Source organism: Bombina bombina, chromosome 1, assembly GCF_027579735.1.
Source record: "Bombina bombina isolate aBomBom1 chromosome 1, aBomBom1.pri, whole genome shotgun sequence".
In the NCBI taxonomy this organism is placed as follows: domain Eukaryota; kingdom Metazoa; phylum Chordata; class Amphibia; order Anura; family Bombinatoridae; genus Bombina; species Bombina bombina.
Genome location: NC_069499.1, coordinates 984,001,910 through 984,021,675, shown reverse-complemented (window position 1 = coordinate 984,021,675; position 19,766 = coordinate 984,001,910).

Genomic DNA, 19,766 nt, shown 5'->3' with positions numbered 1-19,766 from the left:
TATATATTCTGTGTTGTGTGATGTTTTTATTAGGTTTATAATGCTGTTTAGCATTTAAAGTCTTCATTTTAAAGCTTTAAAAATAATGTATTAGGTGTTACTTATGAAAATTTTGAAAGGGGCCTGGAACCTATCTCCCTCACTTCCCATTGACTTACATTATAAACTGGGTGTTCAATTTACAATGGTTTCGATTTACAACTATTCCTTCTGGAACCTAGCCCCGGCGTAAACTGAGGGCTACCTGTATTTACAATAAAAATTATTCTGCATGTGAAGAACATTGGAACATGAAATATTCAGAACTCCTGTCGGGTCAGCGTGCTAGCGATAGGTGTTAGATTTTTTCTTCTGCACTCTACATTGACTTCTATGAAGAGAAGTTACAGTCACGATATTTAGTTAGCATAACACAAGTGAAGTTTACGCTTGAGTGAAAGCGCTAAATAGTGTGCCACTTGTAATCTGGCCCAATACCTCTATATAAATATCTCTTTAGTGTTATCACACATTTAGTGGATTTTTCTTGATGCTCACTCTCCAATAGGCCCAAACATACACAACTGGAGTCTGTAGTTAAGTGTCTGTACGTCAGGGCTTTTCACAGGAACTGTTTCTTTCTGATATTCTGAACTACTGGCCCCAGGTGCCCCCCACTAACCAGTTCAGGCCTGCTCTATCCCAAGTCCCATTTTGATCTTCACTTAACTGTATACAAAACTAATTTGGTTAGTCTCTGCTCCCAAACCCCAGAATATATGCTCTGGGGTAAGGAGATTATTTAATACTGACCTAGGGGTAGATTTATCACAGGTCGAGCGGACATGATTCACTGTAGCGAATCATGTCCGCTTGACTTTGCTAAATGCAGACAGTGTATGCTATTGTGAAATGCTTGTGCAATGCCGCCCCCTGCACATTTGCGGCCAATCGGCCGCTAGCAGGGGGTCTCAATCATTCTGATCGTATAGGATTGGAATGATTTCAGTCCACCACGTAAAAGGTGGCTGAGAAGTTATGACTTGAAGCCTGAAATGATGGGCGTAGAATGCATAATAAATCTAGCCCCTAGTCTCGAACATATCACTGTACACTCTTAAAGTTAAGGTAAACTTTGATGAATGAAAGCCTGGATTTTAAAAATACTATTAAAAACAGGGGCACTTTCATTCATCAAAGTTTAGAAAGCAGCTGTTTTGTTTAAAAACTTACCTTTCTTTTCTTCACAGCCGGAGCAGCTTCCCGCACCTGGAGATATTCTTCTCACACGTCAGCAATGATTAATCTGGCTTCCTCCAATCACGGCTTTCCCCCTAGGGGAATTATTGCCTGAGGCCATGTCGTGATTGGAGGAAGCTGGATTAGTCATTGCTGACGTGTGAAGAGAGGATCTCCGGTTGGGGGAAGCTGCTCTGGCTGTGAAGAGAAGAAAGGTAAGTTTTTAAACAAAACGGCTGCTTTCTAAACTTTGATGAATGAAAGTACCCCTGTTTTTAATAGTATTTTTAAAAACTGGGCTTTCATTCATCAAGGTTTACCTTCACTTTAAATCTCAAAGAATTATGAAATAAGTTCTAAGATAAGGACGTACCCATTAATTGACTTCCTTGGTTTCTCATATATAAATAATTCTTCATACTATAGCATGTAAATAGATACACACTCTAAAGGGCATGTGAAGCAAACTAGTATTGCAAATATAAAAAAATCTGAAGTAAATTAAAATTGATATTTTATTATTATTATTATTATTATTTTAATTGTTATTGATACTAGTGTACTCCACGTTGGAAAACCTCATGAATAAACCCGGCTGCTCCCCAAAATCTCCTCTTGCCTGACTCCTCTTGTCATGCAGAGGCTTGCTTAAAATATTGAACTGAGACTATATACTTGCAAATTATTACCCTAAGCACATTACTGGCCCAAAGCCAGGGTGGTGCGGGGAAGAAGCGCAACATTTATATTTTAATATTAATGTGTGGCTACCGCTTTCTAGCATTTTCAACATATATACATGTAAAGGATACTTACTTATCTCATTCTTGGGACATTATAATAACTATGGGTACCATTTAAAAATATTTTCACTCACTTATGGCTACATGAATGACACATTAAAATGAATACAATTAATGTAATGTCTGTACATAGTACATATTCGTAAACTGCATACAAACATTGATCCCTTCTACTAATTAGAGCCTAGTGAGAAATGTTGTGATATATGCAACCCCAATCACAATTATGTGTGGCACTTGTTTATCATATATTGTCCTTGCTAGACTTTGCAGCTATTCATGTATCCATAAATCAGTCCAGTACATCGGCTGGGATCTGGAAGCCCAAATGCATATACTTTTTTTTTTGTGATCAGCCTACGCATCACATTACATTGTTAACAACCAGTGCAACTCTGCCTAATAATTGCATGTAGCATAATCTGTTTTCAACAAGTTTTGAAGTGTTTGTAACTCATACAGGGCAGCAAACTTTGTTACGTTTTTTGGTGTTCTCCATTTTTAGCAACAATAAAAGATAAATTTTAACTGGTGTTACAATTCTTTCCATTTAGTATCTATTTATAATTTCATTGCGCCTAGAGGCATTCTTTTGTACCTATATCAATGGGTTATTTATGTTTAAATACATTTTCATAATGCCTAAGCACAACTATTTGTTTTGACCCATGATACATTTATTGACAAGATCAACAGATAGTACATTAAAGACATATTTAGACAATCTTTATATTTAAAGGTTAAAATATTCTCAGAACTGGTCCATTTTTGGTAAAGATTATATCTTCTCTCCCTGCTAGATCCAGATTAGGCATGGAAAGAAACCGGGTTCTTCTATAATATCCTGTAACACCTGGGAAATGAAAAACATAAGCTGTAAGAGTAAGCATATCATAATATGATAAAAAGCACTTGTTTGTGGGGAGGAATGGGGACACTTCAATTCTGTTCCAGAATTAAGCCCCAGTCCGGTGCATCTTAAAGTGTCCCCCATTCCTCCCAGAAGGTAGCACCCACAAACAAGTGGTATTCCCAGGTGCCTCATCAAATTACAGACAACATACTAAAAGGGCACCCTGCTGGGTCAACACCCCTTTTAAGAAGCGCTGGACCGGGGCTCAGTCCGACGATCAGTTCCAGGAGCCTGGGTAGGTATTGCCGACCCTCCGGGGTTTAATACATCTCCTTGACAAAATATGCATTGTAATGTACTATGTAGATTCGTTAACCCCTTAACGACCGAGGACGTGCAGGGTACGTCCTCAAAAAAAAGGCAGTTAACGCCTGAGGACGTACCCTGCACGTCCTCGGTGTGGAAAGCAGCTGGAAGCGATCCTGATCGCTTCCAGCTGCTTTCCGGTTATTGCAGTGATGCCTCGATATGGAGGCATCCTGCAATAACCTTAAATGGCCATCCAATGCAGAGAGAGCCACTCTGTGGCCCTCTCTGCACCGGACATCGATGGCCGGTATCGTTCGTGGGTGGGAGCGAACTTGGGAGGCGGGTGGGCGGCCATCGATGCGTGGTGTAATGTGCAGGGGGGCAGGATCGGGGGCGGGAGCGACGGGGGCGCGCATGTGAGCGCGCGCATGCACGGGGGGCGGCGGGCGGGCGCGTGCACGGGGCGGGAGCGGGAGGGAACCGCTACACTACAGAAAAAAAAATCTGAGAATAGCTCTAAATAATAAGAAAAAAAAATGTTCAATACAGTTTCTAAGTGATCTGCAACTTGTGGGAGGTTGGTGGGGGGGGGGGGGGGGGGAAAGCTACACTACAGAAAAGGGTTTTTTTTTAGAAAAAAATATTCCTTTTTTTACTAAACTGGGTACTGGCAGACAGCTGCCAGTACCCAAGATGGCGCCCGCTAAGGCAGAGGGGGAGGGTTAGAGAGCTGTTTGGTGTGGGATCAGTGAGGTTGGGGGCTAAGGGGGATACTACAAAGCAGCATATGTAAATATGCTAAAAAAACCTAAAAAAACCCCACAAATATACCTTTTATTTTAGTACTGGCAGAGTTTCTGCCAGTACTTAAGATGGCGGGACAATTGTGGGGTGGGGGAGGGAAGAGAGCTGTTTGGGAGGGATCAGGGGGTCTGATGTTTCAGGTGGGAGGCTGAGCTCTACACTAAAGCTAAAATTAACCCTGCAAGCTCCCTACAAGCTACATAATTAACCCCTTCACTGCTAGCCATAATACACGTGTGATGTGCATCAGCATTTAGTGGCCTTCTAATTAACAAAAAGCAACGCCAAAGCCATATATGTCTGCTATTTCTGAACAAAGGGGATCCCAGAGAAGCATTTACAACCATTTGTGCCATAATTGCACAAGCTGTTTGTAAATGATTTCAGTGAGAAACCTAAAATTGTGAAAAATTTAACGTTTTTTTTTAATTTAATCGCATTTACGGTGAAATGGTGGCATGAAATATTACCAAAATGGGCCTAGATCAATACTTTGGGTTGTCTACTACACTACACTAAAGCTAAAATTAACCATGCAAGCTCCCTACAAGCTACCTAATTAACCCCTTCACTGCTAGCCATAATACACGTGTGATGAGCAGCGCCATTTAGCAGCATTCTAATTACCAAAAAGCAACGCCAAAGTCATATATGTCTGCTATTTCTGAACAAAGGGGATCCCAGAGAAGAATTTACAACCATTTATGGCATAATTGCACAAGCTGTTTGTAAATAATTTCAGTGAGAAACCAAAAGTTTGTTAAAAAATTTGTGAAAAAGTGAACGATTTTTTGTATTTGATCGCATTTGACGGTGAAATGGTGGCATGAAATATACCAAAATTGGCCTAGATCAATACTTTGGGATGTCTTCTAAAAAAAATATTTACATGTTAATGGATATTAAGAGATTCCTAAAGATATTAGTGTTCTAATGTAACTAGCGCTAGTTTTGAAAAAATAATGGTTTGGAAATAGCAAAGTGCTACTTGTATTTATGGCCCTATAACTTACAAAAAAAGCAAAGAAGATGTAAACATTGGGTATTTCTAAACTCAGGACAAAATTTAGAAACTTTTTAGCATGGGTGTTTTTTGGTGGTAGTAGATATGTAACAGATTTTGGGGGTCAAAGTTAGAAAAAGTGTGTTTTTTTCCATTTTTTCCTCATATTTTATAAAAATGTTTATAGTAAATTATAAGACATGATGAAAATAATGGTATCTTTAGAAAGTCCATTTAATGGCGAGAAAAACGGTATATAATATGTGTGGGTACAGTAAATGAGTAAGAGAAAAATTACAGCTAAACACAAACACTGCAGAAATGTAAAAATAGCCTTGGTCCCAAACGGACAGAAAATGGAAAAGTGCTCTGGTCATTAAAGGGTTAAAGTATTGTATATATCTTAAAAGGGATTTATTGTTGCTTGCTGTGTTTATTATTTCAAGCATACATATATATTTGAAAATATATGTTTATGTTTAAAATAAAAGAAAGCAACATTAAATAACTTTTACTCTCTCTCTCTCTCTCTCTCTCTCTCTCTCTATATATATATATACATATATATATATATATATATATATATATATGCAATACTTTAAACAATATGCATTGTACATGACTATGCATATAATTTAAACATTATTGATTATATGCAATCAATGCCAAGCTATTAACCCCTAAACTGTCATAACCTAATACTAACTGTCGAAGCTAAGGCCCTACACATATATATTCAATATTTAAAATTATACATTGTTGGGGGCGGAGCCGGCCGCAGAAGAACATGGCCGCAAGTGCTTAGAGCACTATAGCAGGAATCTCAGATGGGCTGGAAAAAAAAAAAGCTAGGAATCACAGCAATTAAGTATGCAGGGATCTCCCATAGCCTACCGATCACTCGGAGAGTGCATGAGCCAAAGCAGGAGCTAAAAGACCCCCAGCAATGAGCAATCTTAACACGGCTAAATTTTACAGCTGCAGGCTGCAGAGGAAAACCGCGTGGAGTTGCGGTCATCAGTAAATACAAACCCGGAAGGCAAAAGGCAGCGCAAGACTCAAGAGCTAGATTGCAAGACCAGGCTCCGTGGAAAAGCACTCACGAGGGTGAGGATTATCAAGCAAAGACTCACTACATTGTACACAGGGTAAGAGGACTATAAACACTAGCAAAGAGCCCTAGCTCATGGCTATAATAACCAGAACACGTGCAGCAAAGGGGATTAAACCTGGTAAATATCAAACAAACAGGACTGTTTAAGTAACCCTGCTGCCACTGACTGGGCCTCACATAACCTGGACGAACCAAACATTAAACAGGGAAAAATAAAGTTCACATTACTTGACTTGTTGCGTCATTAAAATCTGCACATATTACAACATAACAGACTGAATTGTGCACTTAAGGAACAGACTATATGATGGCAAATAAATGCCCCCCTCGTTTGGATAAAAACGCTAAAGGACTAAACATAACCGGTGGAAAGCGTAACAGCTTTTTCAAACCCTGTGACAAAACTTTATCAGGAGACCCTGATCACGCCTCACCGGATAGGGCTACTGAAAGGGATGTCCCCATGCAGACCGCAGGGGACAATGACAACAATAACATTATCACCAAAGCGGACTTAAAAGCCTTGCCAACCAAGGAGGATTTTTCTTCATTCATGAAACAGGTCAGTAAAGTAATTAAAGACGGACTGGCAGACGAAAGACGAGATTAAAAAGACGTTCTGAACCTGGGTAACAGAGTAATGCAAATAGAGGAACAAGTTGAGGACAATACCCAAACAGCTATGTCCATGACTATTGCACTGCAACAACAAAATTCGACTATTATACAGCTACAAGAACAGGTTGAAGACCTGGACAATAGGGGTCGTCACCAAAACTTGCGAATACGTGGAGTACCTGAAAATATATTACCCGCCCAGATCCCCTCATATCTCCAAAATCTATTTAAATTTCTCCTGGGAACTGAGGGCGAAGAGAAAGTCAGTCTGGATAGGGCACATAGAGCATTAAGGCCCAAGCCCATAGCCTCAGCACCTCCCAGAGACATAATAATTCGCTGCCACAAATATTCGGATAAAGAAAAGATCATACAGGCGGCTAGGAGAAGAACGCCAATAATATTTGGAGAAGACTCTCTTCAGATCTATGCAGATCCAAGCCCCACCACGTTGGCAAAAAGAAAAGAAGCCAGATACCTCACTTTACACCTGAGAGATCTGGGTATACCCTACAGATGGGGGTTCCCCTTCTCAGTTAGAGTCACCAAGGAGGACAAGACCTACATATACAAGGACATGTGTTGGGGATGTGACAAAGTTAAACCATTGTGGGAGGGAATAGAAGCACACTTTAAGGGAATACTGACAGTTTCAGACTGACCCCTAGAATAACCCTACTCAACGACCAACCACACTTCACTTGTAAGTTGAGACTAGCCCTATTACAAATAGGAATAAATGGAGCCAAATCTTTAATTGCACATAAATGGAAATCACCAGATATACCATCCATACATGTATGGAGATTAAAAGTCACTAATTTACTATCACTGGAAGAGTATGGTTACTTAAAAAAACAAAAACTAAACACTATAGCAGACATTAGATTTATATGGGATGAATCCTTACAGACAATAAGGGGAAATCGTAACTACAGTTTGACCCATACAATCGGGGGAGTCCCGGAGGTCCCAACCTGATTGCCCTAGATCCCTCTTGATGAAGTATTTTGTTTTAAAGTTTTAATTTGCTATTAGGAGGGAACTTCTATTTCTCCCTCTTGAAGGATACACAAAAGATATTGGCCAGAAGGAGTAATTATAGAGATGAATGTATTTGTTCTAGTGAGCACAGGATATTGAATGTTATCATTGTTATGTTAGAGTTATTTTAGATATCGTCATCTGTTGTAAGTTCCTGAACGCAGACTGCTGAGGAATTAAATGATTGATGTAAAACTGTTTTTTTTCCCCTCTTTCTCCTCAAAGTCTGTATTCTTATATGATTCTCAATAAACAGATGAAACAAAACAAAAAAAAATTATACATTGTTATGTAGTTAATGTTCCTTGTTGTGTTTTCATAATTGCCAGGGTACCAGAAAACAGACAAAGATGTGAAATTCTAAATTTATCTCACCTTTATTAAAAAAATGAAAAAATAACAGGTCCAAAAGACAAGCCAGGAGTCAAAGCCAGAGTGGGTAGTCAGACGAGCTGGGTCAGGAGCAAAAGCAGGTAGTTAGATGAGCCAGGGTCAGGAAAACGGAGATCAGTGATGTCAGGAACAAGCCTGAGATAAGGAACCAGAAGGGACGTCAAACAATCCAGGTTGTACACGGAGTCAGGAACTCACAGTGAAGTCTGAGACCATGCAAGGGCAATGGGAGACTGGACTGAGGCAGTTAAATAGGAAGTAATGACATCATCATTCTGGGACTGCAACCTGTCTCTCTCTGATGATGTTCTCCAGTTTGGCATAAGAGGGAGCCTGGGTGTAGGCAAACAACAAGCGAAGTCAGGGTGAAACCCTGACAATAATTTGTTATTTAAGACAGTATAATTAAAATTATAGTTCTACCAAACAGCATGCATGTTATGTAATAATACAATTGTAATACTAATGACTTTTGTAACAAAAATATAAATTTAAAAAAATATATTTGTGTTTACAATAATAAACAGAAGAAAAAATAAATACATTTTTTATTTATATACAATGCCTAATATAATATGCATCTTACATGAAAATGCATACTATTTTAAACATTGTAGATAAATGCTTAAATACACTATTAACGTGTAAGCTGCCCTATCATAATCACCTATCCACCCCTCATATAAGTATGGGGGTGGTAAAGGTGATTAAGGCCTACTAAATGCTAATCAACATTAACCTAATCACCTAACCACTCCCCTAATAGGTATGGGGTGTGGTTAGGTGATTAAGGCCTACTAAACTAACCAACACTAAACTAATCACCTAACCACCCCCCACACCTATATGGGGGTGGTTAGTTGATTATGCTGTAAACCGCCACCTCCCAACGCAAACTACAACTAGACTTTTTCAATTTTTTGTAACTTAAACTTTATTTTATTTTTCAGTAGCTTAGGGGGTTTAGTTTAGAGGGGGTTTAGTTTGCGTTGGAGTTTTTGGTGGTTTAGGGGTTAATAGCGTAGGGTACTTGTATTTTATGGGGTTAGTATTAGGTTTTTTTTTCCATTTCTTTGGGTGTTTTTTTAGATTAGGGCTTTGGGCAATTTAAAAGAGCTGAATGCCCTTTTAAGGGTAGTAAAAGAGCTGAATGCTTTTATTTTTCTAGGGCTATTAGATTAGGTGTAATTGTTTTTATTTTTGATAATTTTGTTTATTATTTTTGTAAGCTTAGAGTTTTTTTACTTTTCGTAATTAAGTGTTTATTATTTTTTGTAATTTTTAGATTTTTTTAATTTTTTCGTAGTGTTAGGTTTCTTTAAATTTGTAATTTATATTTTTTAATTGGTAGTTTTTTATTTTATTAGCATAGTTATGTTAGGTTAAAGGGACATAAAACAAGTTGGGATAGAGACAAAATAATATAATATGTACTTTAATTACTTTGCCTGCACATTTATACTGCATTGCCTCGCCATTTTTAGTTTCTGAATTGTAAAGCTCTAACTGCCCCCCACACACAAACACAATTCCTTTTATGTCTGTTTCTATGTTTATTGTTCTTTTGGTAAAATGCAAAAGTGCACAGTGATTATCTGCTGGAGCATGCCTAGAAGCTGTGAACTCAGTTGAAATACAATGCCTGTGTCTAAACACTGATAAGAGGGGTGGAGTTAGCTGCTCCAGTTTAGTTATGTAATTAATTTTGTTTGTTTTTTAAAATTATTTTAAAATACTTGCCAGCAATTTTTAAACAATTTTTTTATGCAAACTATTTTAAATTAATTAGCCTTTTTAGGATATGCACAGATCTCAACCTGTTTTATGACACTTTAATTTATAGCTTAAACATAGTTTTTTTTTTATTTCACAGGTACGTTTTTATGTATTTTAAGATAGTTATATTTTCATTTAAAGTTAGGGGGATGTTAGGTTTAGGAGTTAATAGTGTAATTTAGTGTTTTGCAATGTGGGGGGGGCGGAGGTTTAGGGGTTAATAGGTTTAGTTTAGTAGTTACGATGTGGGGGGCTGGAGGTTTAGGGGTTAATACTTTATTTTACTGTTTGCGATGTGGGGGGGGGGGCGGCGGTTTAGGGGTTAATAGGTTATTTAGGCGTTGGTGATGTTATTAGTGTCGGCGATGTCGGGAAGCCGTGGAATAGGGGTTAATAATTATATTTAGTGTTGGCGATGTCAGGGAGCGGAGGATTAGGGGTTAATAGGTTTATTTAATAGTCGTGATGTGGGTGGGCAGTAGATTAGGGGTTAATAAGTTTAATATTAGTGTTTGCGATGCGGGAGGGTGGCGGTTTAGGGGTTAGGTAGTTTATGGGTGTTAGTGTACTTTGTAACAGTTTAGTTTTGAGTTTTGTGAAACATTTTTGTTTCGCAAAAACCATAACTACTGGTCTCAGATGGTGGTATGGATTGTGTCGGTATAGGCTGTAACGCAAGCATTTTAGCTGGACCGCACAACCTGTAATACGGCGCTATGGAAAATCCTGCACTCAAACATCATTTTTTTTTAGTGCGGAATGGACATTGCGTTACAGGCTAAAAATGCTTGTGGTATACCTATACTGTCGCGACTCGTAATATGCATTCCTGGCCATTCCAGCGTAATGGCCAATTTTTCAGCGTTAATAGCCTTACCGCAAAACTCGTAATCTAGCCGTTTGTCTTAACTTCTATTGGATTTGGATAAGATCCAGATATACTGCAGATTGTTCCTGTTATCGGGAGAGGGTGAGCTGATACACCCGGAATCTATCAGCCTGCCACTACTAGCACATAAGGGTGCTCTATCCAAATGTGAGAACCTTTTCAACACAATTCATGTATATTTTTTTTTTAACCTACTGATACACACATGAGGCGCCCCTCTATTTGGTTGCCTGAATGACATAAGCCTGAAGACTTGCACTGTAATTGGTAAAATTAAATAAAAAATATTTCAAGAACTCCAGTCCAAATTCGTGGGGGATACTAGAACATAATGTAGTGAAGTTCAATGTTAACTGTTCATTGTTGACATCTTCCAACAATTCAAGTAAATGTTGAGTATTTTGTAAGTAACTTTTTAATCACAGAACAGAAGGCTGCAGAATGCTGTCCAACCATTGAGATAATGACTCACAGTGACCCAATACTAGAAACTATTGGTCTACCTCTGATCTCAGTTATGGATTTGTGTACCTTTGGTAGTATATAAAAATAGATACCACTGGTTCTTGTACATATAAATAATCAAAAGTAGATTGATCAATAAATCCAGAATGCAAATAGTACTCTATTAAAGAGATATTCCAGCCAAAATTGGAAACTACATGGGTGCATTTCGGTATTGAACAGGAGCAATTTTGTAATATACATGCATTAGCAAAAATGCTTCTAATAAAAGCTATAGCTGTTTCAAAAGTGTATTTAAGTATGCACCGTGCACCAGCATTTTAAACACAGAGAGCCTAAAATGCTTGTGCTATCTGGAAATTAATTTGTTAATTACTGACATGATACAAGTCCCAGTGATGATCTGAGCAGCTGCATTATTAAAAACATGGGTGCAGTGACAATATCTAGCTATGCTTCATATGCACGTGCAGAGAAAAATGTTAACAATAAAACAGTGATAACGTTTACTAGAAGCATTTTTGCTAATACATGTATATTGCAAATATGTTTCTATTCAAAGATGTAATTAATCTATGTGCATTTACATTTTGACTGTAACGTCCCTTTAAAGATCTTAATGAAAGTTTAAACTAGTTCAGGGGATTCACTTTAAGCCTCTGATAATTTTTTTAATCATCCAGCTAACGTAACTATCTATAACATAGGCTTGCCTGTTCCAGACAACCACACTACCTATACAATCCTATCTCATAATCTCTTCTTACAAAACTCATATTCATATACATATTAAAGTTATATTGAGGTACCTTGCTTTCCTATTGGCTGAAAAATTCAAATTAGCCAATAGGATGAGAGCTCCTTAAATCACATTGGCTGATTTAAACAGCCAATAGGATTTAAGTAGCTCTCATCCCATTGGCTGATTTAAAACTTTCAGCCAATAGGAATGCAAGGTACCCTAATATAAAAGGGGTACCTTGAATTCAATCTTTAGTGTGTGGCAGACAATCGCATGAAGAGGATCTCCCTGTTGCTGATAACTGCCGCTGCTGATGAGGACCACCGCTCCGGATCCGCGTATAGGAAGACCGCTCCACACCTCCGGCAAGAAGAAAGAAAATGGTACTGCGATGGATGAAGATGGATCTGCCCGGAAGAAGATAGATGTCCGGACTTCAGGAACGGTGAGTACATTTTTTGGGGTTAGTGTTAGTTTTTTAACTTTTTTGGGGTTTTTTTTTTTTTTTTTTTTTTTTAAGATTAGGGCTTTTTTTTTTTTTAATGGGCAGAAAAGAGCAGATTGCCCTTTTAAGGGCAATGCCCATACAAATGCCCCTTTAGGACTTTTTTTATTTTGGGGGTTTTGTTTTACTCTTAGGGGATAATTTCTATTTTTTATGTAAAAGAGCTGATTAAATTCCCAAGATTACTTTATCGGGACACCAATTTTAAGAACTATTTACATGGGGAATGGTTGACTTTCCAGCTCACTAACCAACAACATATAGAGAACCCTATCCTTTACTGGGAGACATGTAAGGCAGTGCTGAGGGGCCCTATAATGTCATATGTGGCTGGGGCTAGGAGGAAAAAGAAGACTAGGGAGGACTTGCTGCTGAAACAATTGCTTAATGCCCGAAACAAATATCTTAGACACCCCACTACCTCAAACAGAGACAAATACAAATAAATCAAATTTAGCAGAGATACGACATTGGCACATAATGCAGCAAGGGACTTAAATATAAATCATGCAAAGTTCTACAGACATGGCAATAAAACGGGTAGATTACTGGCTAGGATTACTAGACTGGAGAGACCCGTGACACCTATCGTAGCCATTAGGCAGGGAGAAAAGATCCTTACATCCAAAGAGGGAATCCAGGAAACTTTTAGGGAGTACTACACCAATCTTTACAAAAGACAAGAGGTTCTTGACTCAGACAGAGACACTTTTTGGGCATCTTTAGACTTTCCTTCCCTAACGGACCAAAAGCTTAGCTCTCTTAATGCCCCTATTGACTCTCAGGAAATATCCCGTTCTATTGGGAAGGCCCCTCTGGAAAAAACACCGGGCCAGATGGCTTGCCGGTTGAGTTTTACAAACTCCTCTCAGACGATGTTACCACGATATTGACCCAACTCTTTAACGGCATTTTGTCAGGAGAAGTTGGTTTATCCACTAGATTCACGGAGGCAAAGGTCTGTCTGATCTTAAAACCGGATAGGGACCCCATCTCCACAGCATCATACCGTCCCATCTCCTTGATCAATGTGGACTATAAATTATTCACCAAAATAATGGCTAACAGACTAGCGGAAATTCTCCCGTCCATTATCCATCCCGATCAAACGGGTTTTGTGAAGGGGAGATCAGCGGTTACCAACCTCCGTACCCTGCAGTTTGTCCTAACTCATTACTGGAATGAAAAGAACTTGGGTAATGGGAAGACCCCTGAAGAGGCCTGCGTTCTACTTGTAGACGCAGAAAAAGCCTTTGATCTGGTACTCTGGGATCATCTCTTTTGCACGCTCACAAAACTTGGTATAACTGGTAACTTCGCTAGAGGTCTGAGGGCTATTTACGCCTCCCCAGTAGCATCAATTGTAGTAAACAAAATCCCCTCTTCACCATTTACCTTGGAGAGAGGAACGAGACAGGGTTGTTCCCTGCCTCCCCTATTGTTCAATATAGCTCTCGAACCGTTGGCCATTAAGATCCGGAAAGAGACTGAGGGTCTTAGAATAGGTAGGGAAACCAAACACCTATCCCTCTTCGCGGATGATATGTTACTATATATCTCCAACCCTGCTGAAAATATAAACAAAGTAATGTTCATTTTGGAGGCCTTTGGGAAAATATCGGGATATAGGGTCAATGCGGACAAGTCGGAGCTGGTTTGGTTGACCCCACAAGGAGCTGATGGTGTCACACACTTTAACTTCAAAATAGTACAGAAAACTTTCAAATACCTGGGTATAAAACTCTCGACCGACCCTAACGTGTGGTATGGAGTCAATTATACTCCTCTGAAAAAAGAGGCACAGGACCTACTGCAACACTGGGCCAAGCTTCCGCTATCGGTTTCTGGGAGAACGGGACTTATTAAGATGATCCTCTTCCCAAAAATACTATATTTCCTACAAATGATTCCTTGGGTATTGTATAGGAGTGACTTAAAGTTTTGGAACTCCCTAATCCTTAAATTTATCTGGGCTAACAAAAAACATAGAATTACAAGACAAAAAATGTATAGCTCTATAGAGGCGGGTGGATTAGCGTTTCTGAAACTTCAACATTATGCTTGGGCAGCCCAGGCAAAATACGTTCTTGACTGGCTCACAGGCGGGCACTGCTTTGCAGTCCCAGGATTGTAGTCACAAGCGATTGAACCATGGGACCTTAAGTCCCTACCTCATCTAAAAGCAGTTAAAGCGGATAAACTCCTAGCTGACTATCCCCTCATGCAACAGCCACTTTATGCGTGGAGGAAAATCTGCAGAAAACTTAACATTAAACACGAATTCATGAGATACTTACCAATCCAGGGAAATCCCAGCTTTATTCCTGGCCTCTCCTCCAGACCTTTTAGAGTATGGAAGGAAAAGGGCATTGATTCCATTTCAAAGTTTTTGGAGGCGGATGGGAGAAGGGTATGTACCTTTGGAAACCTACAACTGCAGTACAACATTCCGATGTCCCATCACTTTGCATATCTATAAATAAAACACTACATAAACTCTTTGTACGGGAGAGATGCCGGAGATGGATAATCCTATCTATGCTCTGGCCTCCTCCTTTCAGAAAGGCAATACCTCCATTTCATCAATCTATAAGGCCCTAGGACGTGAGGACAATAATACCCTATTAAAACAAATTAGTGTAAGATGGACAGACACACTACACACAGAAATTCTAGTCCCATTAGTTCAGCAGAGCATACAAAAGGTCAGAAAGGCCTCTTTGGCATCAAACACTAGGGAGGCTCACACAAAATTGCTCAACCAAGCATACATCACACCTAAGCTGTACAAAGTTTGGGACCCTAACTCAGAGGGCAAGTGCGCAAAATGTGCGGCCCTAGAGCGGACCTCTTACATATGATTTGGTCTTGACCAAAATTGTACAGATTCTGGGGCATATTAGCCTTCTGGGTGAACAAGGTTTTTAACATTCATATAGCCCTTTCGCCTCAGGTTATTGTTTTTTTGGACCTCCAAGGCCTACCCCGGGGAGTTAAGACACTTGTACATGTTATAATCCTACAGGCTAGGACACTGGTCTTTAAATATTGGCTTAAGGGTGAGTCGCCCGGTCTTACCCAGTTGAGGGCAGAACTACATCAGCAGATGGTTTATGAGCAGGCTGATGCTTTGGGAGATCTTCAGAATAGAACTACACATTTCATGAAAAAATGGGAAAAGTATATTAAGACTTTAAACCCCTCTCAACAATTTCAGATACTATACCCACTTAGAAACACGATCTACATCCTGGAGGCACAGCTTAGAGGAGAATGGGAACTCATCTTCGATAGGGGGTAGGATCACCTTAACACTAGCGGCTAGATTTAGAGTTTTGCGGCCAAAGGGGTGCGTTAGCTACGCGTGTATTTTTTCCCCCCGCACCTTTTAAATACAGCTGGTATTTAGAGTTCACAGAAGGGCTGCGTTAGGCTCCAAAAAGGGAGCGTACAGGCATATTTACCGCCACTGCAACTCTAAATACCAGCGGTGCTTACGGACGCGGCCAGCTTCAAAAACGTGCTCGTGCACGATTCCCCCATAGGAAACAATGGGGCATTTTGAGCTGAAAAAAAACCTAACACCTGCAAAAAAGCAGCGTTCAGCTCCTAATGCAGCCCCATTGTTTCCTATTGGGAAACACTTCCTAAGTCTGCACCTAACACCCTAACATGTACCCCGAGTCTAAACACCCCTAACCTTACACTTATTAACCCCTAATCTGCCGACCCCGCTATCGCTGACCCCTGCATATTTTTTTAACCCCTAATCTGCCGCTCCGTACACCGCCGCAACCTACGTTATCCCTATGTACCCCTAATCTGCTGCCCCTAACACCGCCGACCCCTATATTATATTTATTAACCCCTAATCTGCCGCCCCCAACGTCGCCGCCACCTACCTACAATTATTAACCCCTAATCTGCCGACCGGACCTCACCGCTACTATAATAAAGTTATTAACCCCTAATCCGCCTCACTCCCGCCTCAAAAACCCTATAATAAATAGTATTAACCCCTAATCTTCTCTCCCTAACATCGCCGACACCTAACTTCAAGTATTAACCCATAATCTGCCGACCGGACCTCGCTGCTACTCTAATAAATGTATTAACCCCTAAAGCTAAGTCTAACTCTAACCCTAACACCCCCCTAAGTTAAATATAATTTTATTCTAACTAAATAAATTAATTCTTATTAAATAAATTAATCCTATTTAAAGCTAAATACTTACCTGTAAAATAAACCCTAATATAGCTACAATATAAATAATAATTATATTGTAGCTATTTTAGGATTTATATTTATTTTACAGGCAACTTTGTATTTATTTTAACCAGGTACAATAGCTATTAAATAGTTAATAACTATTTAATAGCTACCTAGATAAAATAATTACAAAATTACCTGTAAAATAAATCCTAACCTAAGTTACAATTAAACCTAACACTACACTATCAATAAATAAATTAAATAAACTATCTACAATTATATCAACTAAACTAAATTACAAAAAATAAAAAAATTACAAGAATTTTAAACTAATTACACCTACTTTAAGCCCCCTAAAAAAATAACAAAGCCCCCCAAAATAAAAAAATGCCCTACCCTATTCTAAAATAAAAATTGTAAAGCTCTTTTACCTTACCAGCCCTTAAAAGGGCCTTTTGCAGGGCATGCCCCAAAGAATTCTGCTCTTTTGCCTGTAAAAAAAAACATACAATACCTCCCCCCCCCAACATTACAACCCACCACCCACATACCCCTAATCTAACCCAAACCCCCCTTAAATAAATCTAACACTAAGCCCCTGAAGATCTCCCTACCTTGTCTTCACCACGCCGGGTATCACCGATCCGTCCAGAAGAGGGTCCGAAGTCTTCCTCCTATCCGGCAAGAAGAGCTCCTCCAGAGGGTCCAAAGTCTTCCTCCTATCCGGGCAGAAGAGGACATCCGGACCGGCAGACATCTTCATCCAAGCGGCATCTTCTATCTTCTTCCATCTGGCATGGAGCGGGACCATCTTCAAGCAGCCGACGCGGAGCCATCCTTCTTCACCGACGGACTAACGACGAATGAAGGTTCCTTTAAGGGACGTCATCCAAGATGGGGCCCCTCGAATTCCGATTGGCTGATAGGATTCTATCAGCCAATCGGAATTAAGGTAGGAAAAATCTTATTGGCTGATTGAGTCAGCCAATCAGATTCAAGTTCAATCCGATTGGCTGATCCAATCAGCCAATCAGATTGAGCTCGCATTCTATTGGCTGTTCCGATCAGCCACTGTCATTGTCTATATCCGTCATCAGTCACTGTCTATATCCGCACATTTCTGAACGTCGCCGGATTATCCGACTTACGGCAGTATATGATTTGCTGGCACCGTATATGTGATTCACCCGATGTGCGGGGTGAACTTACGGGCAGCATGGGTTTCAGCAGTTGTGCTGAAACCTACGCCGTATATGTAATCTCGGCCAGGGATTTCAAGACCTACAGAATGAAAACAAACATTTTAAAGGCTATTATAACAAAGCCACAAACTTAATTTAAAGCTAGAAAGTGACAGTATGGGGTGGAATCTGTTCCTTTAAGACTATTTGCATGTGCTTTAAGGCTGTGTGCATTGTGTGATTTGGTCTATGCTTTTATGGTTGTGTGCGCTGCGTTTGCGAAGCTGTACCATTAAGACTATGTGCTGTGTGTTTATCTGTCACTTTAGGTCTCTGTACATTTAGGTGTGCTTTTAAGACTGTGTGCCTGTCCCTTAAAGGGACAGTCTACACCAAAATTGCTATTGTTTAAAAAGATGGATAATCCCTGTCACAGATACCAGGACTGTCAAGGCTACCCTCACCCCCCTTCTACATGGCTCACTTCTTTTCACATCAGATTTGGCCCTTTCACGGCTTACAGGATCTCCCAGACTCTTGCTATCTGTTGTTTTGATGTTTGTACTTTGTCAGGAGAGTTGATCTCTGACCGGGAAAATTCTTCTCGGCTTGCCGGGCTTCTGGAACCGCCGGTCGGCTGCATCACCCCGGACACCCGCCTAACCCCTCTCCGGCTGGCTGGGCTCCTGGAACTGCCGGTCGGCTGCATCACCCTGGAGACCCGCTAACATTTACCCCAGGTCGCTCCAGAGCTTTTGGGGATTGGTAGCCGCTAGGGAGGACCAGAGGTGGGGTGATTGCTGGAAGGGAGCTTCCTTGGGAACCGGGGGTTTTGGACACCCCCACCTCCATATCTTTCCCAGGCTGTAACTCCAGTCCCCAGTAACAGATCATGCCGCTTTTTGGACTGTGGCATCTAGGGACAGAGAGCTTTCAATAACACTGCTCCCCTGGGATCACCCCGAAACTGACACCTCTTTATCACTGGGACTCTATGGAACTATGGCTGCTATGGAGGTGCCAGACTGTGTAGACCAGCGGGAATGGCGGGAGATCTTGGGATCAGATAAGGCTCTGAATGTGTATATAAGCATTGTGTGTTTCACAATAAAGCCAGTTATTTTGTTTCACCCAAATACTGGTTCTGTCTGGTTAATTGGGTGGGCTCTGCTATAATCACTTTGCTCCGCTACATAGCGGCATGTTCCAGGTATAGGAAGGATCCTTCTGGCGAAGCTACCCAGTCAGGGTAGCCAGAGTCCGACACATACCCATTCCCATGTTTTTCATAACCAACAGTTATATTAATACACCTTTTACCTCTGTGATTACCTTGTATCTAAGCCTCTGCAGACTTCCCCCTTATCTCTGTTCTTTTGACAAACTTGCATTTTAGTCAATCAATGCTGACTCCTAGGTAACCTAATGTGTGTGACACAATGTTATCTATATAGCACACATGAACTAACACCCTCTAGTTGTGAAAACTGTAAAATGAATTCAGATAAGTGGCAGCCTTCAAGGGCTAAGAAATTATCATATGAGCCTACCTAGGTTAAAATGTCAACTAAGAATACTAAGAGAACAAAGCAAAATTGATAAAATTAAATTGGAAAGTTGTTTAAAATGACATGCCCTATCTGAATCATAAAAGTTTGTTTTTGACTAGACTGTCCCTTCAAAAACTGTGCATGATTTGAGTTGTTCATTTAAGGCAGTGCACCTTGGGTGTCTGTGCAACTGTACCTTTTAAGACTGCGTGCATGTGGTGAAAGTTGTCCCTTTAAAGGCTGTGAATGTTGTGTGCATGCACGCCCCTGTCCTTTTATGACTGAT